Consider the following 27955-nt stretch of genomic DNA (forward strand, 5'->3'; position numbering starts at 1 on the left):
TGGTTAATTTGGCTACTAGCTGGAGCCAGGCTGGCAAACTCATTTACGTGACCGAGAGCGACATGTGGACCCCATCGTGATCGAGCGAGGTGCATCGAGGCTGGTCGGCGCAGATGGCTCCCATGCTGCATCGAGTCTGGACGCCCAACACAGGTGCCTTTCCGTACAGTGTGGCGAGGCATGCTCGCACAGGCAGTGGATGGATGGTTGGTTCCGCGCAGGTCCGTCCTCGTTGCCGCGGTTCGCAAGCGCCACCTACGGCGGCACCGGAGCAAACACACTATTTGACCCGCCGCACAGGAGCAAGCAAGGTCGTCTCCAAGCTGGCCTACACCGACCAGTTCACGTGCCTCGACAAGGCAGCCATGCTTACCCCTGAGGAGGACGCGCTCTGCGCCGACGGGAAGACGCCGACGGACCCGTGGCGGCTGTGCACTATGCAGCAGGTGGAGGAGGTGAAGTGCTTAGCGCGGATCATCCCAGTGTGGTCGTCGGGGATCGTCTACTTCGTGGTGGTCACCCAGCTAAGCACCTACGTCGTCCTCCAGGCGGCGCAGACCGACCGCCGTATCACCGCCAGCAGCAGCTTCCAGATCCCGCAGGGCTCCTTCGTCGTCTTCGTGATGCTCGCTCTAACTCTCTGGATCCCGGTGTACGACCGTCTACTCGTGCCGCTGCTCCGCCGGATCACCAAGCGCGAGGGTGGCATCACACTGCTCCAGCGGATCGGCATCGGAATGGTGCTCTCAGTGGTCACCATGCTGGTGGCGGCGGCGGTGGAGCGCCGCCGCCGTCGGATCGGTCCGGGATCGCCGATGATGTCGTGCTTCTGGCTGGTGCCGCAGCAGGTGCTGGCGGGCCTGTCGGAGGCGTTCGCCGCCATCGGGCAGACCGAGTTCTACTACCGGCAGTTCCCGAGAACATGCGGCGTCGCTGGGCGCTCTACTTCCTTGGCTGGGCACTGGCGAGCTACGCCAGCGGGCTCATGGTGACCATTCTGCACCGGACAACGGGATGGCTGGCGCAGGACCTGGACGAGGGCAGGGTGGACCTGTTCTACCTTGTCACCGGTGTCATCGCAGCGGTCAACCTCGTCTACTTCATGGCGTGCGCACGGTGGTACAGGTTCAAGAAGTCAGATGATGACCACACCGGCTCCGGCGCCGGCGACGCCGGCCTCGACGAGAGCCCGAAGAAAGCGGCGAATGCAGCGCCGGTTTAGTCATTTAGTTTAGGGCCTGCCCGTCGAGGCTCAGAGATGGATATGCATGCATGCATAGTGGTATATACTTATCGGTTGTGGTGAATCCACCTATTGTTGTGGTCTATACAGATTCGAGATTATTATAAAAAGGTCAGCAGATCTGAGGAAATAATCAATACTCCACACGAAAGCAAAAGCGGAACAGATCGAGTAGTCAGCTAGCTCCCATTTTGACTATAAAATAATCATCACAAATGTATCAACAACAAATATAAATGAATCTATTATCAACATCATCAGACACACATAAAAATAATTTGAAATCCATGTTGCATAGCATATAAAATGGTTCACGATCGACATAGTTCAACAGAATCATATATGAAATGCAGATTTCAAAGCATAAAATAGTTCATCGAAATAGTTCACCACAAACTCGTAGTTCTTCGACCTAGTCCATGCATCATTGCTATTGTTGACCTCATGAGCTTGCACATGTTCCTCCATGGTGTCGGTGGGGACATAAGATTGCCGCCACTCATGCCACCTATGCTGCCGCTGCCCATGCAACCTCCAGTGATGTCAGCTGTGGTACCTTTAGTGCCGTCGGCCATGGCTCCTCCCATTTCTCCACTGAATCCGCCAGCCATGCCACCGCGCCATCTCACATGGCTTGGCCCATAGCACCCATAAAGGTACCCATGACACCTCCCATTGCTCCACCGAATCCACTCATTCCACCTCATCTTGAAAGTCATCTTCATAGTTTGTCTCATATTCTTGCAATGGATTGGTATACTCTTGTGATGCAAAATTCATGTGTTGCACAAACAACTCATCATCGAAACTGCATATATAGATGCAAAAAAAATCAAACAAACATAATTGCATTAAAAAGGTGCTAAAAATAATAGAAAAATGTATACTATACCTTTGCGACATATCATTGATGACGTACGATGAGTCTGGAGGAGGAAACACGTGATCCTCCTCTTCAGTCATGGACAGGAACGATGGAGGAGGTGGCACAAGGGGGCTTCCTATTGGGGAACACGTATAGAAAAAAACCTACACATAACCAAGATCATATGCAAGAGGGGAGGTAACAGATCATACTCTCGTAAATAAACCTAGTGGAATTAGTCGATGACGTGGTTGATGAAGTCATGAGTCGATCCCCCAACTAGTGTGCTCTAGTCACGAGAAGATGTATTATCCCACGAACACTCCTATAATAAAATATTACACGCGCAACACCTCCACATTATCTACATGTACGTGATCAGCAACACCATGTCGAAATGTGATCAAGCACACTGTTGAAGTGGGAATGTTCCGATGAAGATCCGGCAGTGCTTCCGCGAGCCCGATTAGATAATATCTAGGAGGGAGTAATCTCGGGCAGCACTCGGTGAAGAAGGGGAAGTAGACCACCGCGTCGGTCCTCCGTTCACGTCTGCTAGGGCGAGAGCAAGAGGTGGAGTGGTACGGTGGTGGTGGCTGGCGGCAACGCGCTAGGGCGGCGGTGGAAGGGGCAGCGCGATGACTATGGTTCGGGAGAGGGGATGGTCAGCTTGGCCTTAGCGGGCCCCTCTCATCCCCTTTATTTAGGAGGTCCGACGGCTCTGCCCCCCTCCCCGAACCAACTTAGTGGGGTTGAGACGGTGTCCGGATGGACTCCTCCCCCTAAACCGACGTAGGGGGGACATTGGAGTCCAAACCGAGTCAACTGGGGAGAGTCCAAGCCTTGAACTCTTCCCTCCCCCTGGGTGCATTTTTTGAAGAATGTTTACCTTGCGTTTTTTGAATGAGTAGTGATAGAGTCCAAGCAATTTTTAGATGAATATTGAAGTTTTTGGAGGACTATAGCTATTGTTTGTGTTGCTACATTTTCGGAGTTGTTAGTTCTATCTTTTGTGAAACAGAAACTATGAAAAGCTCCAGATTACCTTGAATCATGTGTTTTCGAGATGTCATGGGGTATCTAACTTATTCCTTTACGTTTCTGTTTTGTTGCATGCATCATCTTATTTCGTCCAAACCCGTACCCCACCAATAACTTCCTTTAGTTGTCACTTACAAAAGATGAAAAGAGCTCAGCTCAGTAGCATTTTTTTGCAACCGATTCACAACACCGAGTAAAATCAACAAAAGATTAAAACTGAATAGAAGGATATATTACAACATTGTGGGATACCAGAGGCGGGTTTGCCACCAGAGGTGGGATACTGGTGACATACCGATGTCTGCTAGCAAAGGGGGTACGGTACACCGCCAATAAGCTATTATGTACTAGTGGAAGCCGCATGTCCCCGTGGATTTTTCGACACAATTTTTTTCCCAAGTGTAATTTACTTTGTTTGCCGAGTGTTAGTTTTGGCCTTGTGTACTTTTGAGATTTCACCGAGTGCTTTCCTTTGCCATGTATGTTACCTATATTCCTCACTATTAGACGACTTCAAATAGGAGATTCAGTTATAATCTCTGGAAGCAAGTGTGAAGGAAGCCTTTTACTGTCACCTTAACTAAAAGTTGGTGAAGACCGTGTATATGCCTCTTTTTTTGAGAAACACATTACAAACATAGACACTCACATACACACGCATACACTCATCCCTAGGAACGAACACACGCACACCCTACTCCTATGAGCACCTCCGGAAGACTGAGCCGGCGGATTGGATCCTAAAATTGACGAAGTCACCACAGGCGCCTCATTGTCGACGGGAACGTCGCCTCCCACTGAATGAATATTCCTCCTTTATAAGACACACAGATATCAAACCTGGGGTTTGAACTCTGGTGGACTGGGGTACAACCACCCTCCTAACTACCCAACCCCAGGTTGATTCTCGTATATGCCTCTTGTCTATGTAAGACACAACATAGTGCAGCAGCGGACATCTAGAAAAGAAGGGGGCCTTAGAAAATATGCTGAAAGCAACAAAGTGGTGGAAATTTCTTTTTTTGAATTCTGATTTATGGGATTTTGCCAATTGCATTTTCTTTGCTGAGTACCTTGGTAAATTTTTCCATGTGGGGATTTTTTTGTCGAGTGTCACACTCCGTAAAGACTTTGCCAAGTTCCGGTCTTGTTACATTTCCACCAAAAAATAAATGATGGTAAGTGCGATTATATGTTGTGTGTACATCACCCCCAATTAGTACAGTTTGGACTCAGGCGGCATTGTCTTATTCTATTGCACAAATATTGTACAGTACATATTATCTTGAGAGCATAGAAAAAAATGTTGTTGGTCCTTTTTGTTGTTGTTGTTACTGGCTGACAAACAAAGTGGGCCTGCAAAGCCTCATGGACCTTACAGCCCAACACAGTCCATTTAGGTAATACATATTTTAACTGTTCATGGTATGGGTATCTATTGCAAAACAATTCCGGGAAGACGGAATCGAGCACATGAGGTGTTGCACCCCTCACATAGACTGTGTTTCCTGATTTTCTAATACCCGCACACTTTTCCTTTTTTGTGATATGTTGTTTTTATGTTAAGCGCACACATAATATTCTAAAGATATTTCATTTTGAAGTTCAGAATCTCGAAATAAATACACGAATAACATTCTGTGACCATGCATCGGTGGAAAAATCCCACCAAAACTTACTATTGGGATACTTGTCAAGTATGCCCACCACATGCCGCAATTAGAGAGAAATCAAACAAATATTTGCAAACGTCGGATTTGGTATAGTGATTATTGTTAGAATCTAGCTATGTAGATAGCCATCTTCTTAGATAAGCTAGCATGTTGATGTGTTCATTCCATGGACAACAAACCATACTCTTATCGTATTACATATAGAGAAAATATTAGGCTAGTTGCAGATCTGATATTATCATGCAATAATGCCAAATTAAAACATGCATATATATATGTAGCTATATTGGTGGTGATAATTAAGCACAAATATGCTTCTCAACACTAGCAAATGTAGCTTTGGATCATTTTTCCGCAAGCTTATGGAAGGTCATGGCCACGCCATCCACTGGCTTCGGGTGGGGAAGGTAACTAATCTCTGCATCAGGATTTAGCAACTCCCATCTGAAATAATGGAGGGCAAACTCTCAACCACATAACATAATATCAACAAATACAATTTATGTCATATGCATATTGAATGCAATTGGGTATCTAAATTAGTGTTGGCTAGCCCGTACTTACTCATAGCCGATGGAGAGGTGATGAAGCATGATGGTGAGTTGCAGCCTCGCGAGCATGTTGCCTGCACAAACCCTATAGCCTCCTCCGAACACCTGGTACGTGCCTGGCTTGGCCGGCTCCTGCATCATTCAGGCGTCAATTAACAATTCCGTATGGTTGTCATCATTAGCTGATTCATTCATGATGAACATGTAAGATTACACGCACATATTTTGGGAAACAATACTTATTCTACTTACGTCCCATCTGTCAGGGTTGAAGGTGAGGGGATCTTGGAAGTTGTTGGGGTCGGTGTGCAACGACCTCACCCACACCAGAACTGGCCATCCCTTTGGTATGGTGTACCCGTTGTACTCCACGTCCCTCTTCGCGACACGATGCGCCATCGGCGCGATGTTGGCCATCCGGATTGTCTCCTCTACCACTTTCGCTGTGTACTTCATCTTCGGGATGTCGTCATGTGTGATGAAAGACAAGCCACCTTTGCTTTCGCTCATCGCCAAATTCTCCTCCTGCAAATCACGAGAGATTAGTTAGATATGATCCCTTTCTATTACCATATGCTTATCTGATTGGAGTTATATTGCTGGCTTACACGTAGCTTGGCGAGAGTGTCGGGGGATTTTGCTAGGTGGTAGGTGGCCCATGTGATGGCGCTGGCGGTGGACTCGTAGCCGGCGACGACGAGAGAAACAATATTGTCCACCACCTCGTCATCGCTTAGCTTCTTCCCTGCTCGTCCTCCATCCGCATGAACCCACCCATCACATCGTCATCCTCGGCCTTGGTTACCATGGTTTTCTTCCTCCTAGCATGCAGTTCCTCACGGAACACCGCGTTGAGCTTCCGACGGCACTTGCGAGCGTGATAGAACGCTGTGCCTGGAAAATCCAAGGGAAATGACCTAAGGCCAGCAACCAAGTTTCCGAACCACTCGTCGATCTTCTCCGTTAGGGGTGATGGTTCCATGCTTATGAACATCATGCAGATGTTCGCGAACGTCACCTGCATGCATACGTGAACAATTGTTTCTCTAGATAAATCGGGATAAAATATATTTGACTACCTATAAATGGTAACTTGTTCTTACTTTCTTGATCTCGGTGGCGGCGACGATGGTGCCTTTGTCGGACCAGAAGGCAAGTGCAGCCACAACCCGCGGCTGCACAACCGCGGCGATGGTCCTGGAGCGACCTGGGGCTATTGATGGTGGCGAGGATGAACCCACGGAGCCTGGTGTGGGTGGCGCCTTCGACGTTGACAACGGAGGTGTGGCCGACGAGCTCCGGCTCGGGCCAATGAACTCCGAAGTTCTCGGGGGACTGAAGCACGAATTTGTTGGCCGCCGGCGTGCAGGCGATGATGGTGGGGGAGCCGAACAGGTGCGTCCGGTACATCCCCGCCGCCTTCCCGTACGCGTTCTTCTTGGCGCCGATGAACTCGTCGGGCGGCGCGCGTGCTTGAAATACCAGAGCAGTGAGAGCGTCTCGCCGAGGAAAGGCACGCCCATGTGCCCCGTAGCTGAATGGAGCACATAGCAAAAGTAGCAATAGAGGAGATCAGTGAATTAACCGTAGCTCGCCCTTCCGCTTTGTACGTCGGAAAAACCAGGAACCTCCCACTAGTGGAAAACAGGGCATTTGTTCAGGGTGGTAAGGGCCTTTTGTCGCGAGTGGCCAGCCGCGACAAAAGAGGCGATAAAAGGTCCCCCTTTTGTCGTGGGTCGCTACCACCCGCGACATATAGTCCACCACGTGGCAGGCGCGGGCGCGTAGGGGATAGGCCCTTTGTCGCGGGCGGTATTACCACCCACGACAAAAGGCCCTCTACGTGGCGCGCACATACACTCATCCAAGAAACTATGTATTTCATCATTATGGCTAGGTGTGTAATACTAGTGATTATACATAAAACCATAATAAAATACTAGTGAAACATAGACACTCACATACACTCATCCAAGAAACTATGTATTTCATCATTATGGCCAGGTGTGTAATACTAGTGATTATACATAAAACCATAATAAAATAGTTAAATATCGGCATTGCATTTATATATGCATCTCTCCCAACTAATATTAGCAAAAAAATAGATTATGTTTGCTATCCGCGCCGTCGCCAAGCGTCCAAAGTCTTAAGTCGCGAATATTCACGCGAGCGCACGCGCTATGTGTGTAGTGCAGCCCTAGTGTTTCTAGTATTTTATATGTGTACACCAACTTCCCTTATAAGTTGCTCCAAACAACCTTATCTAAGCGAGGTGGGACTAAAAGATGGCATGCATGGTTGTTTTCTGGCTACCCATGTGCTCTTTTCTGCTGTTGGGTAGAACAAGGCCTTTTGTGCCAATCATGCATAGCATGGGCCTTATCTGGACTGTGCAGTTCGGCTAGCCATAGTGGATTTAGTACTCCAGTGGTGCATGCATGCATGTAAATGATTATCTTCATGGATTATTTTTTATTTTTCTGGACATGGAAGCTGCTATCGACGGAAGCTAGTTAGCTAGTTATCTTTCTTTTTCCTCTGTCATAGTGTGGCACGTATTAGCTAGGTAGGATTATTTATGCATGCTTTTGGCGGCAAGTGTAGCCGGGGCTCTGGGCGTTGCATATATACTAGCACGTACTCGTATGAAGATGATCATGTTATGGAGAGTTTGCATGTGCAAATTAACATGCTATATGGCAATGATGTTGTCGTTGCCGCTGTTTGATGATAATTTGTGCAAATTCAGAGTTCAAAATTTGTCCAAATTCAGCTTAGAGAAACCATACATGCATCGTATGTGTATTACTAGAAGGGCCAATGACGGAGTTTAATTAGCCCAGTGACTGTTTATAACTTAGCTTTGCATGTATTTGCTTGCATGCATGGGCTAACTGTGGGGACTTATTTTTACGTGAGTGCTCTTGGGCCACCAGATCGATTGCAGTTTGAATCCATCGTATCCGTATCCCAACAGATTTGCAGACGTGTGTGACTTCCTCTACCAACCGAGCTGACTGCCTATATAAAGTAGGCTTCGGAGGAAGATGGAGAGGAGACCCATACCAAGGAGGCACTGAGGCATATGCAGGGACCCTTGCGGCGCCTGATGGTCGGCGGGCTCAGTTTGTCCCCCCCCCCCCCCCCCGCCCCCCCAGCGTCATTGACAATGCATACGTCGAGGAGCTGATCGAAGTGCTCTCTGCTGATCGAGTCGACCTGATCGGCGTCGGGACTGCTGTCGCGCAGCGGCAGCGCACCAACGCCTACTCTCAGAGTATAAGTATGTTTTATCTCTACCTGTTTCATCTACTAGGTTCCAAGGAGGCGGAAGGATCACCCTCATGAGGGCAGGAGAAAGCCTTGCGTTTAGCGTGGCCACCCCTGCCATGCATGGCAGCGCATGGGCACCGGCAAGGACGCCCGCCCCAGGCCATTGTTGGCCACTACGGCAACCGGGCGCTGAGCCAAGTCCGCGCAACGGGCTCGCGACACCACGGCGACTCGAAGCTGCGCAGAGCTGATCATGTCGTGCCGAGCGCCGCTGTCAGCCAACAGCTCGCCATGGATGTGTATTGAGCTCCCTTTTCATAGTCATTGATCTATAAATTATGAATATATACACAAACAAATCTCGGTTGAAGTAGCAAGAGCATAGCCTCGGAACATCCGGGTCTTCCATTGTACTCCCTCCATTGGTACATAGTTTGACCGAAAAAAAGACTATAGCTAGACCTGAGACTGTGAATCTCTTGTCACCCATTGGCTCCGTGAAAGGAAAAAAAGATCGCGCTTAATATTACTGGTGTGTATTTACAACACACGGTTCATGGATATCGTGCAAGACCTCATATTAAAGAAAACCGATCATCGATCCAAAGCGCGGAGTGCCCTGGTATCGTACGATAGAAAAAATATCGGAGGCCACCGTGTGGAGTACAAATCGGATCGGTGCAGTAATCGAAAGAGTCCAGATGCATCGCCCAATCGAAACCTGAGAATCCTGTCTCTGTATACAGTGTACACAAGGTCCATATATACGATCAAATCAACTTTCGTAAGAGGGTTTTTCCTCGAGGATCAGATCAACATGAACCTATCCAATCTGGCCGGCCAGGAAATTAACCAAGCCCAACCAAGGAAAACGTCGGCAAGATCCTCTACTTGGTGCAAGGTTTTAAATAGCGCGCAATTTCGCCGGTTTTAGCGCGCAATAGCGGATTTGGACCCTCCACGCTATATTTGACAGAAAATGGTCGCTACAGTGCTAAACACAAAATAACACGCTAAATCGTGCTAAAATCGCGCTAAAACACATAGCACGTAGCGGCGCTAAAACGTTTAGCTGCAAAAAATAAAGGTCCAAAACTGCATGCCAACCCATCCGCCCAAAAGTCCAATTTCCCCAACAAAGCTAAATACCTAAAGCCCGTATATGTACGGCAAAACCTAGCCTAAATTCCAGTTTATCAGTTCCGCATGGAAGCGACGGCGGCGGCTGCCTCTTCCAGCGTGACGTCGGCGTCCGTTGCTTCCTCCCACAGAGTTCTGTCAGCTACTTCTTTCGGCTCGGATGTTGGGGACGCCTTAGAAAAATCACCCACCAGGTTAGAGTTGACTAGAACCTCCTCCTTATCCCAATTTGTAGATGCGTATATGTATTGAACTATTGATGTGTAGTTATTCTGATTCTGAATGAGTGCTTTCACCTTTGTTGTTGCCTTCTTGGCTCTAAATCATAATATTAGTATGTGTTAAAAAATGTTGTCTTTAATTTGGTCCCGGAATATACTTTGAACGATCTAGTTATGCAATTTGTCTGCTGGACAAGATTTTAGTTGCCGAAATCCTTAACATTTGCATGTCTTTTTTCAAAAACGCTATTTTATATATAGCGCGTTATAGCGCTATAACATGCATAGCGTTTGAAGATGGTCCTCGCTAAATGAAATAGCACGCTATTTAAAACCTTGACTTGGTGTGGGCACCGAGGCGGACGAGGACAAGCTGTGGAACCAGCTGTTCTGCTCCCAGTGCTTGCACCTTGACGTGATTGTAGACGACGCGCTCCTTGCCTGCATCCTTGCGACGCCGCCGCTAGAGGATCGGAGCTGCGCAAGAGGACGACTTCATGCTGCTCAAAGGAGGCCACGCTGCCGCCGGCTTATCATGGCCATTGGCCAGCGACAACGAGTGTTGCGACTATAAAAACGACAAGGAGGGATTAGAGCCGGACGAGAACTACTTCGGGCTGCTCGACGAGGCGATGCCCCAGTCACACCTCTCGCTCATCTATATTCCCTCAGCGCTGCTCGCTCCCGAAACTCCTGCCGTGTTTGCCTCATAAGCCATCATCTTCCAACTTTCGTACGTCTTCCAGTTCCATGCACAACTAAACAAGTGCAAAACCATAACCAGCCGCGACAGGCGAGCGTGGCAGCTGTGATCGTCTCCGTCATACCAGAACGGCACTCTCGTCATGTAAGTCGATGTTGTCCTGCTTCGACTGAATACGGTGGCGTGCATGTACATCGGGTATATATCTAGGCTGCCTGGGCTGCTGCATCTCCCTATGTATCCTGCTGTGGGTGCCGTGATTTGATTTCTTATCCCCGTCGTCCTTGGTTCCATGTTTCAACGTGTTAACAAGTAGATGGACTAACTGCTATGGCAGATGACAATGCTTTCATCAAAGTACCACAGTCCATAATGCAGCTCGGTATGTTTGGATCCACATTGGCACAATGATGTAAGGACACTTCTTTCTTTAAATGGAAATCTAGATGCACTCTGCGAAGGTGGGACTGTGTTCCTGCAACAGAGAAAGTTTAGATCAGAATGGGTTGATTTGATTTCTACTATTATTCTTACAGAATTTGATGCTCGCTCTTGGGATTTTCTGAAGAACAATACTAAGTGGCAGGAGCATTCAGAAGAACAAACTATATCCAAGACATCATAGAATCTTCAGGCTACAAGCAAGGGCTGCTATGTAAGCTGGAAGATGACCTAAATGTGCTAGATTTTCTAACAGTGTAGAGAGTTATGGCAAGTGGAGTAAACAAGCTAATTTTCACAGAATTTTCCCTGGAAATCCTATGTTTAGTAACGGTGGGGTGGAAAAGCTTCATGCTATTTGGACTGTTCTGCTTGTTTTTCAAGTTTGGTGTTTTAGGCCCGAAGTCTTCTTTCCAAGACTGATCGAGGGGTTGAAATTGCTAAAAAGTCGATGAGAAGCAACTAGTAGGAGAAAGAACGTCAGGTACCGACAGTTTCTAAGGCTGAAAAGATAATAAAAATAGGGTGTATGATATATAAATATCAGGTTTCAAAGTCGAAAACGAATTGTCAAAGTAGAAGGAAACTTATATTGTTTTACATCATACAAATTTATCTCTTTATAATTTACCATGTACACTTCACTTGTTGGATTGTTTTACGATGCTCCGGTGAGGTATCCCGGGTTAAATCGGACGACTACTCCGATGTTCCGATGCTCGTCGCCAAGATCGAGCACGCCACCCCGCTCTGACGACCGGCGACTTCGTCCCGACTCCGCCTTGGGCGCCATCACCATGTTGGTGGAACAGTGCCGCCGTAATGCCGAGAAGAAGGCGGATTGGCTCCGTGAGAAGGCGGCGCATGACGACTGCTACGTCGAGCGCTCTCCTCTCCAACTCCAACGAAGAGAAGTGGGCTGCAGCTAGCTCCACCACCACGGCACGAAGCTCTAGTAAGATATCCCGGGTTAGATTTTAGTAGTCATCAGCGGCCGCATGGATGCGTCGATCGATCAATCCATTCAAACTAGCTAGGTAGGTTCCTTTTTTATAACAATCGATCAATTAATCCACGTGCTTATGTTACACGTACGCAAGAGCAACGTGTATATAGATATCCACGTATTCCTCCAAATCAATGAGTGTAGTACAGTAATACGTAGGTTATTAGTTGGTGCTACAGCAAGCGCGTGAATTTAGTTGATGCAAATAAATTTTACGAAATCGGATTAAGTGCACACGTAAGGATTTTGCCCATCGAAGATAAGTACTATCTCCATTTTAAGGAATAAGACGTTCTATTTTTACGTGATAAAAATTGGTTGTATGAAATTAATTTTATTAAAAAATGTCTTTCAATACAAATTCAACGATACTAATTACATATAATATAATTAACATATTATTGCTCAATTTTTATCATTAAAGTTTGTCTTAAAATACGCGTGCATCTTATTTCTTGAAACAAAGGTAATAGTACTAATAACAATGAGTGTCACGGCTAGATCGATCTAAGCGCAATTAATTAATTAAGTAGAGCTAGCTATAGCTTATACTATATATGTAGCTAGGTACACCTTGTGCATACTATAATGATGTGGCATCTCCGGGTGGCCGGCGAGGGGCAGGACCAGCGAGCGCGAGAGAGATGCAAGAGAAAAAGGGAGTTTGGCGGGAGAAGTACATCAGTCAGCCCTGCGCACTGTGGTCGTACCATAGACGAGAGGGATGCATTGTGGAGTACTTCTATATGCATGCATTGGACTGACTGCCCATTTGAAAATATAGCTAGCAACTTGCTGATAACTTCAATATGAGAATGAGCGTGTTTCCTCAAGTGAAATTTTGAAAGTTGCAGCAACTTATAATTGGTCTATAATTCCAACATAACCAGTTCATATGCAGATATGCTACTCTTTCTGCCCAAACACATGAAGAGAAGTTTTCTGAACACTATCAAGTCGTATGTAGAATGAACGGAGATTCTTAGTCCTTACCTTATGCACCAAAAGGGAACTAGCTGGATGTGGTCTTAGCCAAGCAGCTGCAGGTGGAGGACCAGCTTCTGGTGGAGGATCTCGATCGGGAATACGACCAGCAGCTCGTGGAGGAGCGCAGAGGAGGGAGGCGTCAAGCGGGCGTGGGGACAGGGACCCCATCAAAGAGTTGGTAGACTCCAGCACTGCAGAGCCACCCAACACCACCACATCGGAGAGACACATGAGGAGGCGCAGAGGAGGCCGAGGATTATGCGGCCGCGCGTGAGGGACGGAGGAGCGCCAACGACCAAATCATATAGGGTTGTCGTGGGAGTCGCGCTAGGGCACGGGACGGCGTCACGGTGGCAGGAAATTGGCGGAGGAGACCTGCGCAAGCCGATTTAGGGCGCAACATCCTGGGAGGAAGTCGGAGCCGGCCACAGCGGCAGGGATTGCAGTGGCGGTGCCCCTCCCTGCTCTAGCACGACGCCAGATAGCCCACACCCACATAGTCGGTGGCAACAAGGACCCCAAGAGGAGACGGTTCCGTTGGCGATGACACATCCCTGAACGTGGGGCCGGCGACAGTGACGTGCGGATCGCCCAGAGGAACCGGCAACACTGGGAGTTTAGTGCTCTTTAGAGATTCCAACAGCCAGGCTATTACGCGTCGCCATTTTACGAGATCTAGCCTGGCTGCAGTGTTAATTTTGTAATGTGATGTACTCCATTTGTACGGTGTAAACTAATGTAAGCCTGTTTAGATATTTTAAAAGAGAATAAATAATAAGTGAACTTACGCACTGAAAGTAAACTAGATAAAAACTTAAGTGGATGTATAAAAGAGGTAGAACATCTTATGAAAGAGCGGGAGGGATAGAGTAGATGTCGAGAAACTAACTTGAAAACGCCGCGGCAAAATTCCAAGTTATATAATTTCCATATTTCCAGCTAGCTATTTCCTCCGTCCCTACTTAGGTGATCCACACGTTTATTGAGATATAATTGTGACCATCGATTTGATTAACCAAACATAGAATATATGGTATGCATGGTATAGCATTCAATTCCTATTGTAATGAAATCTCTAAGCAGTATTTATTTTATAACAATGGAAAAAAATTGAGCAGGGGTGAAAGTTTGATCACGCAAAAACAAGGGGTGCCGTGTTACATTGCGACACTCACTTTTTCAGTTATAAGTTTCCAGAAGATGATCCACAATTGGGTCAATGAGAAAATGCATCGCCCCTCGAGTCGCCCCTCCTAGCGACCGAGGGTGTGAACCCAAAGCCCCTCCCTAGCTACCCCTCCCCCTCCTCCTCGCTGCCCCTAGAAGTGATGTCGGTCCAAGGAGGCGATGCCCGTGAAGGGGCGACGGGGATCTGCGCCCTTAGTTCCTCGCGCGGGGAATCGATGGAGGATGTCGGCACGAAGCCTCCTTGGCCATGGCGGCTGCTCGGTGGGATCCCCTTGCCGGTGGTCTCCTAGGTGGGGGGGCTCACGGAAGGCAAGGCGGCGGCCCTGGCTGATAAACGCATTAATTTTTTAACGGCAATAGTTAGTACTAGGTGGTACTACCTCTGTTAAGGATTATAAGGCCGGACCCGGATCCCTAGATTGTAAATTTGACCAACGTAATATGAAGTATACTATATTATAAAATATATATATCATTAAAAAGTTTAGATTTTCTACTTTGTAATGATATAATTTTTACGCTATATAATTAATGGTATTTTGGTCAAATTGATGATCCCCAACTGAGGAAGTAGCTAGCAAATGATCGGATGGAGTACTCCAGATTGAATGTGCTGACAAAACACAAACAGTCGAGGGTGCACGCGGATCATGGTTGCCGCTGGCTTTCTCTGCGAACCAATTTTAACATTTTGGAATAGCAGAGTGACCCAACTTATTAGAAAATTAGAACATGTTAACATACAACAAATAATCGATGTGAAAAATAAGGGAAAAGGAGTGATCCAACAAAATTATTTTAATGGTCAGGGCGTGTTTGTTCAGAGAGAGCCACTCGCAAAGCTTGAGTGCGGAGCCTGACCAAGTACATGCCTTGACGCTGCTAGAGGTGTCGGCGGTGGAAGGAACGTGAGGCCGCGATGGTGACCGTGCCTGCCTCGCTCCGGACGGCAACTGGTCGATCGGCTCAACGCCGGCGGCCGTGACCAGGCTCGTCTCGGTAAGGACGGCGGCATCGAACGGTGACCGCGCCCGTCTCGCTCCGGACGGCAACGGCCGGCCTCGGCCGGCGATGGTGAGTGCGGCCGGCTCGCAGCGGATGGCCTCGTGGTGTAGGCCGTGGCCGTGGTATGTACCTCCACGCGCGGCGTCTCAGGCTCTGCTTCCTTGACTGCGCCTCCTCCTCTGCTCGCGATCACCAGAAGCAAAAGTGTTCTTGATGTCGTCGGGGAGCTGCAAGTGCAAGGGAACCACGCCAAGAAGAGATCCCTGAATGCAAGAGGAGGAGGACGACGAGGTCGAGGTGGTGGACAGGGGCACCGTGGTGGCCGCGCGCATCCGGCAACGCGCGCAGACGACGGCTGCTCCGCCGGCGCCAAGCCTGCAGCGTCGTACGTACGTGTGCCGTCATCCGCGCCGACCACAAAGCTGACAACGGCGGGCAGCACGAGAAGCAGAGCGCGACGATGCTGCTCGTCACGTCGCGGGTCGATCGGCCACAGCGAGGAGCTGATGCAGAGCGTGCGGCGGTGCCGGCAGCTCCGGCGGAGGCCGCTCTTCATCGTCGAGCCATACACTGCACCGTCATCATCGTCACCTGATTGATTCAATTAGCACACGATACCACCATTAAATCAGCAACCGACCGAGATTGCAATTTTTCTACTCTATCTAGTAGTATGCAATGCACTACTACTAGCTGTAACTGTTAGAAATAATAATCTTGTCTCTGGTTAAGTTTGGTGATTAGCACATGTGTACTAGATTTCTAGTCAGCTTGCACGCTGAGGTAGTACTAGTTGTTGTCCTAATCACTACGTTTGAGTTTGTCTAGAGCTAGTCTAATTAGAAGTTGCCTTGCATGGCTGTTAGGCGTGTCCGGTTTGGAGTTAGATTAGTTTGAGTCGATGTAGGTCTTAGTCTAGCTCGTCTACGAGCTGAGTCCGGCCAGGTTTCCTTTGATCCTGACCGAGTAGGTATAGGACGTTGGTCGGTTGGCCGTGTATATATACACGGCGCTGTGTGGTCTTTGTAGTACCGCGAGTTGTAAAGCGAGAAAACAAAAGATCAATATAAAGAGAAGTTTAGAGGGTGACACGAACCCTTGGCGATAAGTTTTGTGTTCGCGTGTGTTCGTCTAATTTAATGTGATCGATCTGTGGGCAAATTCCAACAGTAACCTCACCTGTCTACCGGCACTTGCGTTGACATGAGTATATAATCAGTTGTCTATGTATTTTCGTCATGGTCATTCAGTTCTGTCAGATATAATAATCTCTATTGTACCCAGCTCAGGCATGGCATTTGTCATGCCAAACAATTACCATATAATACTAGAGATGATTCGATCAAAAAATATCAATAATGGGTGCTGACGTGGCAAAGGAGACAACACTCTAGGGAGATACATATTAGATAGGCCTAAATTATGGTTTTTTTTTTTGTAATTTTGCGGTGGGCCATAGCTATCAGTTTATTCTTTTTATTTTCTTCTGTACATGTTATATGTGATGTTCACTAGATCAAAGCGTGAAGAGGCTGGGCGGCCCACGTCGACACCCATCGGCGTAGACCACCGCACGCCACGCCCCGGCTCGCGCGTCGCCCGCTCGCCTCGGTCAAGCCCTACTCGGCCCATGCTCGCCCCGAGGAGGTCGGCGGTTGGGGCGATAACCGCCGGCGCCCCAAATCCACGGTCCCTCCATCGGCTTGATAGACCATCGTCGTGTCCTGCTGCATCCCCGCCCTCTATCCACGGATCGACAATGAGGACATATGGTGCGGCAGTGACACGTTGGATCTCTGGATGTGCCGGTCACCTTGAGGGAGATGCACGGTGTCCACCGCGTGGATGCTGGAGACACGGGTGGTGCTCGTCGAAGGCAGCGGGCCACCAACCACATCTCGCACGGCCGCATCCCCTGCGTGTTTTGCATCTTTGTCTCTGTGATGCGGCCAAGAATGCCATATGGCGGGGTGGGGAGGAGCGGTGCTTGTGGTTGGGGTTGGTGGTCGTGGGGGGTGCCACGGGTGGCCTGGTTTTGAGTTGGGGTTGGGGTTGGGGAGGGGCGGCGCCGTCAGTGGTGGGTTGCAGGGTTTATGTGGGAAAATATAGGAAAAAAATAAAAAGAGAGAAAGTGATAGGAGGCCTCCCCAAAATTATATAGATCCATGGATGCATGCTTGACCAAGACTAAACTGGTACTAGTAGTCTAATTTCCGTGAGGTAATTGACCAAGAAATTGTAACGTGTCTACATACGTACTAGAGGAGCTCAGATGTGTTGGCCTTGTGCTTTAGTAGCTTAGTCATCTACTTCTCTCGTGGACGTGCTGCATGGTGGCCAGGCAGTAGCTAGTGTTCTGTTGACTCGGGAACATGTCATTGATGCACCCGTAGGAGCAACCGATATTAGTAGATCCGATATACAAGAGCACTGCTTGATTAGCGCGATGGAGCAAGATGAGATTGTCGATGTTGGAGTACCCCTCCGCAGAGCGGAAAAGTGCGGCATTTCACCTCTGCGAATCCCGGGTTGGGAAAATTGCTGTCACGTGTGATGCCGATCTTTTCGTGACCGTTTTGTCGAGTTATATTCCGTTGCTAGTGTATTATTCATGTATTCAATCCCGTGAACTCATCTCGCTAAATACTCATTGATATTCTTTCGATTCTAGCTAATTTGTTGATTATTATCTATTCTTTTATTCTATCTAACCCGTAGAGTATGGTTTTATCGCACTTCCTCATGTTTTTAGATGTAGTTGACGCTAACGTAAGAACGGAGAAAAGAAGTTGTTGTTCGAGAGGTTATGCTGATCGAACCAGCGGGGTTGGAAGCGAGTTAGAGCACTTAATATCTTTTGTTGTAGATCGATGTAAAATAGTAGGTAACATGAATAGACGAGCTTCTCGAGATCCAATATTATGCTGACGCCCAAGAACGTTTGCAGGAGTCTTCCGGCGTCGACGGCGTGGCGAGTACTTGGTCCTGGGTCTTAACGGTGTGCGGTGAGATGATCCGAGGCGCGGGTGTCGACAGCACCAGGGAGAGGCGACGCTCCGTTGCCGCTCACCTCGAAACTGGCGGGAGACAACCCATCAAACGTACGTACAGTAGTAATTAACACGGACGTAGGAGGGTAGTCAGCTTCCTCGTGCGTCCGAGGCGTGGGAGGCCTCCGGCCGGTCGACGGTGGAAGGAGATGGTCGTCGTCCGGAAGGCATTTGTGTTTGCGTTGCGTTCGAGCTGGAGCCAAAGATCAAATCGAGCGGGGCCGTAGCAGCGTAATACTCCATCTTGTCCAAGTGGCCGGACGATGACGCTCGCGGAAAGGTGGCGCCGGAGTAGTTCCTGACCGTTGGGCGACCTGAGATCCTGCGAAGCGAGGCCCCTGCTGTTGGTGACCTTGGGGATGAGGCTAGCTAGGATTGGTAGTCCAAGCCCGCCCACCAATGGACGGAGCGCTCCGTACATGTACGTGTCCATCAACGCGCGCAGAGCTGTCATCGTCGTGGAGCGCGGTCGAAGGATCAGGGACGTGAAAACGATCCTCTCGGCGACATACGCGATAAGACATAGCCGCGCGCGCCGAAGGTGTGCTCAATCGGCCGCGCGCCAGGATTTCATCAGAGGAGTGGCTCTTGTGCTGGAACTGCACCGGCTTGTGTGCAGGCAGACATCGGCGTCCTTGCGGCATGGTCCACACGGCGGCGCAACGGCGGCCTCTATCCGGCGGTCAGCAGCTGCCACGATCTTCATTGAAGAAGGCGCCGGGCGCCGGCGAGGTAGCGGCCGGGAAGCTTTCTTCACCACCAGCTGCCGCCGCGCTGCCCCATCGAGGACGCCGTCGGCTTCATGGCCGGAGCAGCCGGCCGGGCGGCCACACGTGAGGAGACTGGCGCGCGACACTCTGGCGCCGATCGAGCACGACTTGCCTTCTTGGACATGTACGTAGCTGTTTGCAGTTGACGACGGCTGGCGTGGACTATGTGTAGATGTAAGTGCAGAATATGACCTTTTTCCATAAGAAAAAATTCTTTTTTCGGCAACCAATAAAAACAGCTAGATTTCCGTCCATGAGCTTGAACTGGAACCGCTAGTTGACGTTCTCGATCGTGGCCGTGCAGCAGCTCCTCCTCGCCCACGTGGGCTTTGCTTCAAGTGCCCTGCATGTCAACGCATCCATGCTAGGGATGGCAATGGGTACCCATGACCCGCATACCCGTAGGGTAAAAACCCAATAGGAATACGGGTTTGGGACAAAATATTACCCATGGGTTTGTAAATGGGAAAATATCATACCCATCGGGTAGAGTGGGTACGGGTATGGGATCATAGAACCCGTACCCGCGTACCCATGTACCCATCTAAAATTAACAAGTAGGCAACTGCAATATTCTAAAGTACTTAATTTTTCCCTAATCATGCCTTCATGTTGTTAGGCTGAACCTCACGCTTCCCGGTCTCACAATCGTTGGTAGGTTAGTGAGGATTAGACCCCTATTTAGGATCGCTTCACCTCTTGTCATATTTTTTTTAAACAATTTGATGTGTTCTAAGCGCGGGTATTTTTACCCGCGGGTACTTATTACCCTGTCGGGTAACGGGTATGGGAAAAACTTGTACCCGTTGACGGGTATGGAGTGCGGGTGACGGGTAAGAATAAAGATGATGGGTACGGGTATGGGATGGCTCTACCCGTACCCATACCCTACGGGTGCCATCCCTAATCCATGCTCACTCAAATACAAAACGCGCTCCATTACTGATAATGTAGCTCGCTCCAATTCTGATGAATATAGCTAGCTGGCCATGGAGGAAGGCGTTTTGGCACCTGGAGCCGGAGCATACGCGATCGCGCCTCCCGGTTTATTATTCTATATACATATATGCTTACGTACACAGTTGTTTCATAGAAAGAAAAAAAACGGACCTTTTGTCGTCTCGAGACGAAATTCGGTGTAAAAATGATTTTCATCATATGTTTCTTCAAGTCATACTTGTTCTACTCTTCAACTACCTATAGCTACTAGTAATCCTTTCTTTCCTGTGTAAAAAAGGGAAAATAAAAGGACCAGGAATTTGAGTACGTGCATGTACGATTCCCGCCCAGGTCAGAATCGATTAGATAGGACGGTGCATGTACGATTCTCACGTACAACGTCTCGATTTTCTCATAAACTACTAAAATACTAGCTCTGGTCAATGTGGGACCCATCCCATTTGTAGAAGCCGTATGTGTCTCCTTGATTTTATTTTACTTTTAATATGGTAAAGGCCTAGAAGGGCCTAGATGCAATATATATAAAATATTCTCAGTGGAGTTAAAAGTTACAAAAAGGACTCTTAAAAGGGAAAAAAATTACATTGCAATCCCCACAATATGTGCACTAAGGACCCTAAACTGAACACGGAAAAACACGAGCAGATCCCTCGTCTCCATGGTTGTTGGGACTCCATCGACGACCGCCATCTTCATCGCCGGAGACGCCAATACTTGGGAGGGATGCCGTCGTGAATCCATCAAGGGGCCTGCCTTACAGGTTGAATTGATGCCAACATCGGGATCTGGAGCGGCTGCCTAATCAGCCGGAGATCATGGTAGTAGATCATGTCTGTCATGTGGTAAACTCCAAACTGCAGCTCGAGGCTCACCCCCTCCGGATCCATATATCTCTTCATTGTTCTGCTCTTCCTGCACACCACCATGGCCAGCAAGAAGAGGCATCCCCGTACCTTGACTCCCGACCGAGAGACAACCGCGCTTATTGAAGGAGCCCACCATGAGAATCTTTTTTTCCTTCCACCTTGGAAGTTTATCGGAAAAGCTCATGGACAACCGTCCGGTGTCCGCCGGACCACCAAAATGGAGAAGCTCGATTTTTGAGCCTTATTTTCGGAGATCCACAGAGGCTGTCATCCTCACATGCAACATCCCTTGCCACCAAAGAAGTGTAGCGAAGAGGGTAATCCCCAAGACACACCAGATCCGACCGACGAGATCCGGTGATCTCTACTCGAAAATGCCATATAGGACACATAGTAACGAACCGGTGCGTAGCGTAGGGCTCCAGGAGGAGGCGACATCTCAAACCCATCTAGGGTTCCGTCCTCTCACCGGTGAAGCCGTCGATCTGCTCCGCCTCTAGTGGCCTTAGGGTCTTGGAGGTGTGGTGGAGCATGGTAGCTCGCTGGCGGGAGGGTTCTTGTTCTTTTTAGGTTGTTTTTCAAAGTCTTCTACGGGATGATGGGGCGGCGGCTATATTCTGATGGCAGAATAAGGTCCTCTCCATCCTATCCTCGCCCCGATGGTGCTCCTTATGCCAGCGAAAGGGTGCATGGAGTCTTGTGTCCGGTGGATATCCTGGGATCCGGCCAGTCTTCGTGTCCGCGGGTGTGGTTATAGCTAGGTTTGGCTATTCGATCTAAGGTTCTCATCATTGGGGCTGGTTGATGCTCTGCTGATTTGGTCCTTTGGCGTCTTAGCACGGCAACCTCCCGTCTTTCTACTACAACAAGCTCTACTTCGACAAGCTTTGCCCGGCTCCGGTGATGGAGGTGCGAGAACGGCGGTGTGACTTTGGCTCGCTCTATAGTGTTTGTAGCTAGTCTCCATTGGGTGGTCCAAAGACTTTTTTGTAATTTTTATTACTTTTGGTGTTCTTTATACTATTGATGATGATTAATAGATCGGTGCTCTCTTTTTTGAAATAAAAGTTCAAGGAGAGAGAGAGAGAGAGAGAGAGAGAGAGAGAGAGAGAGAGAGAGAGAGAGAGAGAGAGAGAGAGAGAGAGAGAGAGAGAGAGAGAGAGAGAGATAGGTGTGGAGTGGAAGAGATAAGCTTGTGAAACAGTGTCTTCTTGATGGAGTCGCTGGATCCAGCCATGCTGAACACCTAGGCTATTACGGAGCGTTGTCATTGTACGAGATCTAGCACAGGTTGCAGCGTTAATTCTGTAGTGCGATGTACTCCAGGTGTACATTGTGTACACTGATGTAAGCCTGTTTAGATATTTTAAAAGAGGTTAAATGCAAACCAAAATAAGTGAACATAGGCAAACTAGATAAAAACTAAAGTAAGTGGATGTACTAAAGAGGTAGATAACATCTTATGAAAGAGCGGGAGGGAGTAGATGTGGAGAGACTAACTAGAAAAGGGCCACGTCAAAATTCCAAGTTGTATATGGAGCGGGGTGGATGATTCCCCGTGAGATCGATCGTTTCCGTCAGCACGCGCGTACGTACGTAGACACCTACGTATATATACGTGAGAGCTAGGTAGATAAAAACTTGTCGCGAGGTGAGATGGAGTAGCGACTTAGATTTCCCGTCTGCAATAAATAAATATTATAATTATATGCAGCAGCCGGGCGCAAGAGGGCGAATGAGAAAGCAAAAAAAAAAAAAAAAAAAAGAGAGAGAGAGAGAGAGAGAGGTTACGAGTGTATATTCATGGCAAAACCCAGGAAAAAAGTATATATGTTGGGGATGTACGTGGCATACGTACATGCGCGCGCGCGCGTGCGTGAGCTTCAAATCCAGGAAAAGGCGTGCGCGTCGGTTGGTTAATTTGGCTACTAGCTGGAGCCAGGCTGGCAAACTCATTTACGTGACCGAGAGCGACATGTGGACCCCATCGTGATCGAGCGAGGTGCATCGAGGCTGGTCGGCGCAGATGGCTCCCATGCTGCATCGAGTCTGGACGCCCAACACAGGTGCCTTTCCGTACAGTGTGGCGAGGCATGCTCGCACAGGCAGTGGATGGATGGTTGGTTCCGCGCAGGTCCGTCCTCGTTGCCGCGGTTCGCAAGCGCCACCTACGGCGGCACCGGAGCAAACACACTATTTGACCCGCCGCACAGGAGCAAGCAAGGTCGTCTCCAAGCTGGCCTACACCGACCAGTTCACGTGCCTCGACAAGGCAGCCATGCTTACCCCTGAGGAGGACGCGCTCTGCGCCGACGGGAAGACGCCGACGGACCCGTGGCGGCTGTGCACTATGCAGCAGGTGGAGGAGGTGAAGTGCTTAGCGCGGATCATCCCAGTGTGGTCGTCGGGATCGTCTACTTCGTGGTGGTCACCCAGCTAAGCACCTACGTCGTCCTCCGGGCGGCGCAGACCGACCGCCGTATCACCGCCAGCAGCGGCTTCCGAGATCCCGCAGGTGGCCTCCTTCGTCGTCTTCGTGATGCTCGCTCTAACTCTACGGATCCCGGTGTACGACCGTCTTCTCGTGCAGCTGCTCCGCCGGATCACCAAGCGCGAGGGTGGCATCACACTGCTCCAGCGGATCGGCATCGGAATGGTGCTCTCAGTGGTCACCATGCTGGTGGCGGCGGCGGTGGAGCGCCGCCGCCGTCGGATCGGTCCGGGATCGCCGATGATGTCGTGCTTCGGCTGGTGCCGCAGCAGGTCTTGGCGGGCCTGTCGGAGCGTTCGCCGCCATCGGGCAGACCGAGTTCTACTACCGGCAGTTCCCCGAGAACATGCGAAGCGTCGCTGGGCGCTCTACTTCCTTGGCTGGGCACCGGCGAGCCACGCCAGCGGGCTCATGGTGACCATTCTGCACCGGACAACGGGATGGCTGGCGCGGGACACTGGACGAGGGCAGGGTGGACCTGTTCTACCTTGTCACCGGTGTCATCGCAGCGGTCAACCTCGTCTACTTCGTGGCGTGCGCACGGTGGTACAGGTTCAAGAAGTCAGATGATGACCACACCGGCTCCGGCGCGCCGGCGACGCCGGCCTCGACGAGCCCGAAGAAAGCGGCGAATGCAGCGCCGGTTTAGTCATTTAGTTTAGGGCCTGCCCGTCGAGGCTCGAAGATGGATATGCATGCATGCATAGTGGTATATACTTATCGGTTGTGGTGAATCCACCTATTGTTGTGGTCTATACAGATTCGAGATTATTATAAAAAGGTCAGCAGATCTGAGGAAATAATCAATACTCCACACGAAAGCAAAAGCGGAACAGATCGAGTAGTCAGCTAGCTCCCATTTTGACTATAAAATAATCATCACAAATGTATCAACAACAAATATAAATGAATCTATTATCAACATCATCAGACACACATAAAAATAATTTGAAATCCATGTTGCATAGCATATAAAATGGTTCACGATCGACATAGTTCAACAGAATCATATATGAAATGCAGATTTCAAAGCATAAAATAGTTCATCGAAATAGTTCACCACAAACTCGTAGTTCTTCGACCTAGTCCATGCATCATTGCTATTGTTGACCTCATGAGCTTGCACATGTTCCTCCATGGTGTCGGTGGGGACATAAGATTGCCGCCACTCATGCCACCTATGCTGCCGCTGCCCATGCAACCTCCAGTGATGTCAGCTGTGGTACCTTTAGTGCCGTCGGCCATGGCTCCTCCCATTTCTCCACTGAATCCGCCAGCCATGCCACCGCGCCATCTCACATGGCTTGGCCCATAGCACCCATAAAGGTACCCATGACACCTCCCATTGCTCCACCGAATCCACTCATTCCACCTCATCTTGAAAGTCATCTTCATAGTTTGTCTCATATTCTTGCAATGGATTGGTATACTCTTGTGATGCAAAATTCATGTGTTGCACAAACAACTCATCATCGAAACTGCATATATAGATGCAAAAAAAATCAAACAAACATAATTGCATTAAAAAGGTGCTAAAAATAATAGAAAAATGTATACTATACCTTTGCGACATATCATTGATGACGTACGATGAGTCTGGAGGAGGAAACACGTGATCCTCCTCTTCAGTCATGGACAGGAACGATGGAGGAGGTGGCACAAGGGGGCTTCCTATTGGGGAACACGTATAGAAAAAAACCTACACATAACCAAGATCATATGCAAGAGGGGAGGTAACAGATCATACTCTCGTAAATAAACCTAGTGGAATTAGTCGATGACGTGGTTGATGAAGTCATGAGTCGATCCCCCAACTAGTGTGCTCTAGTCACGAGAAGATGTATTATCCCACCGAACACTCCTATAATAAAATATTACACGCGCAACACCTCCACATTATCTACATGTACGTGATCAGCAACACCATGTCGAAATGTGATCAAGCACACTTGTTGAAGTGGGAATGTTCCGATGAAGATCCGGCAGTGCTTCCGCGAGCCCGATTAGATAATATCTAGGAGGGAGTAATCTCGGGCAGCACTCGGTGAAGAAGGGGAAGTAGACCACCGCGTCGGTCCTCCGTTCACGTCTGCTAGGGCGAGAGCAAGAGGTGGAGTGGTACGGTGGTGGTGGCTGGCGGCAACGCGCTAGGGCGGCGGTGGAAGGGGCAGCGCGATGACTATGGTTCGGGAGAGGGGATGGTCAGCTTGGCCTTAGCGGGCCCCTCTCATCCCCTTTATTTAGGAGGTCCGACGGCTCTGCCCCCCTCCCCGAACCAACTTAGTGGGGTTGAGACGGTGTCCGGATGGACTCCTCCCCCTAAACCGACGTAGGGGGGACATTGGAGTCCAAACCGAGTCAATCGGGAGAGTCCAAGCCTTGAACTCTTCCCTCCCCACAGGTGCATTTTTTGAAGAATGTTTTACCTTGCGTTTTTTGAATGAGTAGTGATAGAGTCCAAGCAATTTTTAGATGAATATTGAAGTTTTTGGAGGACTATAGCTATTGTTTGTGTTGCTACATTTTCGGAGTTGTTAGTTCTATCTTTTGTGAAAGCAGAAACTATGAAAAGCTCAGATTACCTTGAATCATGTGTTTTCGAGATGTCATGGGGTATCTAACTTATTCCTTTACGTTTCTGTTTTGTTGCATGCATCATCTTATTTCGTCCAAACCCGTACCCCACCAATAACTTCCTTTAGTTGTCACTTACAAAAGATGAAAAGAGCTCAGCTCAGTAGCATTTTTTTGCAACCGATTCACAACACCGAGTAAAATCAACAAAAGATTAAAACTGAATAGAAGGATATATTACAACATTGTGGGATACCGGAGGCGGGTTTGCCACCGGAGGTGGGATACTGGTGACATACCGATGTCTGCTAGCAAAGGGGGTACGGTACACCGCCAATAAGCTATTATGTACTAGTGGAAGCCGCATGTCCCCGTGGATTTTTCGACACAATTTTTTTCCCAAGTGTAATTTACTTTGTTTGCAGTGTTAGTTTTGGCCTTGTGTACTTTTGAGATTTCACCGAGTGCTTTCCTTTGCCATGTATGTTACCTATATTCCTCACTATTAGACGACTTCAAATAGGAGATTCAGTTATAATCTCTGGAAGCAAGTGTGAAGGAAGCCTTTTACTGTCACCTTAACTAAAAGTTGGTGAAGACCGTGTATATGCCTCTTTTTTTGAGAAACACATTACAAACATAGACACTCACATACACACGCATACACTCATCCCTAGGAACGAACACACGCACACCCTACTCCTATGAGCACCTCCGAAGATCGAGCCGGCGGATTGGATCCTAAAATTGACGAAGTCACCACAGCGCCTCATTGTCGACGGGAACGTCGCCTCCCACCGAATGAATATTCCTCCTTTATAAGACACACGGATATCAAACCTGGGGTTTGAACTGCAGTGGATGGGAGTACAACCACCCTCCTAACTACCCAACCCCAGGTTGATTCTCGTATATGCCTCTTGTCTATGTAAGACACAACATAGTGCAGCAGCGGACATCTAGAAAAGAAGGGGGCCTTAGAAAATATGCTGAAAGCAACAAAGTGGTGGAAATTTCTTTTTTTGAATTCTGATTTATGGGATTTTGCCAATTGCATTTTCTTTGCTGAGTACCTTGGTAAATTTTTCCATGTGGGGATTTTTTTGTCGAGTGTCACACTCCGTAAAGACTTTGCCAAGTTCCGGTCTTGTTACATTTCCACCAAAAAATAAATGATGGTAAGTGCGATTATATGTTGTGTGTACATCACCCCAATTAGTACAGTTTGGACTCAGGCGGCATTGTCTTATTCTATTGCACAAATATTGTACAGTACATATTATCTTGAGAGCATAGAAAAAAATGTTGTTGGTCCTTTTTGTTGTTGTTGTTACTGGCTGACAAACAAAGTGGGCCTGCAAAGCCTCATGGACCTTACAGCCCAACACAGTCCATTTAGGTAATACATATTTTAACTGTTCATGGTATGGGTATCTATTGCAAAACACTTCCGGGAAGACGGAATCGAGCACATGAGGTGTTGCACCCTCACATAGACTGTGTTTCCTGATTTTCTAATACCCGCACACTTTTCCTTTTTTGTGATATGTTGTTTTTATGTTAAGCGCACACATAATATTCTAAAGATATTTCATTTTGAAGTTCAGAATCTCGAAATAAATACACGAATAACATTCTGTGACCATGCATCGGTGGAAAAATCCCACCAAAACTTACTATTGGGATACTTGTCAAGTATGCCCACCACATGCCGCAATTAGAGAGAAATCAAACAAATATTTGCAAACTTCGGTTTTTATAGTGATTATTGTTAGAATCTAGCTATGTAGATAGCCATCTTCTTAGATAAGCTAGCATGTTGATGTGTTCATTCCATGGACAACAAACCATACTCTTATCGTATTACATATAGAGAAAATATTAGGCTAGTTGCAGATCTGATA

General features: G+C 48.4%; 3 pseudogenes; 2 read left to right on the forward strand and 1 right to left on the reverse strand.

The window, feature by feature from the left end:
- The first annotated feature begins 270 nt into the window (after positions 1-270).
- On the forward strand, positions 271-24286 carry LOC127303250 (protein NRT1/ PTR FAMILY 2.11-like; annotated as a pseudogene).
- Positions 5058-18844, reverse strand: LOC127298985 (ent-kaurenoic acid oxidase-like; annotated as a pseudogene).
- LOC139831401 (protein NRT1/ PTR FAMILY 2.11-like) lies at positions 23080-24126 on the forward strand (annotated as a pseudogene).
- Positions 24287-27955: the final 3669 nt, after the last annotated feature.

The sequence above is a fragment of the Lolium perenne genome, chromosome 5 (assembly GCF_019359855.2).
Source record: "Lolium perenne isolate Kyuss_39 chromosome 5, Kyuss_2.0, whole genome shotgun sequence".
In the NCBI taxonomy this organism is placed as follows: domain Eukaryota; kingdom Viridiplantae; phylum Streptophyta; class Magnoliopsida; order Poales; family Poaceae; genus Lolium; species Lolium perenne.